The 1434-nt window shown below is 42.8% G+C and overlaps 1 pseudogene; it reads right to left on the reverse strand.

Moving 5' to 3' along the window:
* Positions 1-1220, reverse strand: part of LOC100955896 — a 4401-nt pseudogene extending 3181 nt beyond the window's left edge.
* Positions 1221-1434: the final 214 nt, after the last annotated feature.

The following is a 1434-nucleotide window of genomic DNA, read 5'->3' on the forward strand; positions in this document are numbered from 1 at the left end:
GGTACAGGAATTATGCGGATTAGTGCAGATATTCTCTTTTTGGAAGCTAAATATTGGCAGAACTGTTTGTCACTGACAAATGTTTTTCAGCCCTGAAGGGTGATTGCAAAGATGGTGTCTCCTTTGCTAATCCTGTGATTAACATAGGGTAAGGAAACTCCAAAGTCCTCTCTACCCTTCTTCTGGTTGCTCCAAATAAGCAGTCATTGATTTTTCTCCCCAGGGTCTGTGAGTCACCCAACACAGACAACCACCTCTACGTTCCTCAGACTATTTCCAGAATCTATAGTCTTAGGTCACCTCACATGTTGAGAACAATCTCCATGGCACTGGGCACCCGTTCCCCCTTCTTCACAAATAATGAAGTCTGTGGTTAGAAGCATCTTATTTCTCATTCTCTATTTTGGGCACAGCAGAAGTCTTTGCTGTGATATCTTTTTTTTTACAGAGCAGGTGCAAGGAGGTGAGGAGTCCTCAGCTTGTCTCCCTTGTCTGAGTTACGATCACCTGTAACAGAGTCTCACAGAATGTTTTTTTCACATCTAAGATGGAGTTAGCTCGGCCATCCAACAATTTGGAAAGAAGCGACCGCTTTTCTGCAGCTGTAAAGGGTCAGAGAGACATTGTCTGCCTATCCTGCTGAGCGGTTGTTTCCATCCAGCCCTGTAATTTTCAGAGCCAAACATTGAAGTGTCCCTAGTTATTTTGGAGAGAAGAACTCCAAATAGAGTTCCATGTATATGGGCCAAGAGAGCCTCTGGTCAGAACCCAAGGTCAAAGGGCTCAGGGGGAATTTCTGAGGATATAAAGTTAGACCCCCAAACTCTCCAAATTTAGAATATACATGGAAGATGTCAGGATGGGGCTGTTACTGTGTGGAGTGTGTGTATTACACTGCAGAGTATGTGGTGTTTCACACCCACGGGAGTGCCCCGAACATGGGTCTATAAAACAGTCATCAGAGACTCAGCTTACATAGAAAAAAGAAAAGCTCAATAATGGAAGTCATAAATATTGCCCACTACTTTCCAGATAATTATAATGAGATTTTTAAAATAAATTTTCAAAATCAAAATTGTACATGCACATAGTATTGAAGGGAAATACTTCCATAGGGCTTGGTATAAAATCAGCTGCCTTCTGTCTGCCCCCCACTCCTCCTGCCCGCTGGGGCTGCCATTTCGATGTTTCTTTGGGTAGTTACCTCTTAGGGGTGCCATTTGGGAATTTAAATAGATCTGATCTATTTACTTCTTTAGTTCAATTACACTTCCTCCCTCTCTTGGTCTCCCCACATCCTGTGCGAAGGTTTTGTCAGTGTTTTAGGTGAGAACAATACTCAGTTTCCCCCTGTTATGATAGTGGGTCTTCACAGTGGTGCTAGGTTACAGTCTACCAGGGCTTTAATTTCTCATTCAACTTTCTGCTTTTCTT

Source organism: Otolemur garnettii, unplaced genomic scaffold (genome assembly GCF_000181295.1).
Source record: "Otolemur garnettii isolate 467f Iridium unplaced genomic scaffold, OtoGar3 scaffold00112, whole genome shotgun sequence".
NCBI classification, from domain to species: Eukaryota; Metazoa; Chordata; class Mammalia; order Primates; family Galagidae; genus Otolemur; species Otolemur garnettii.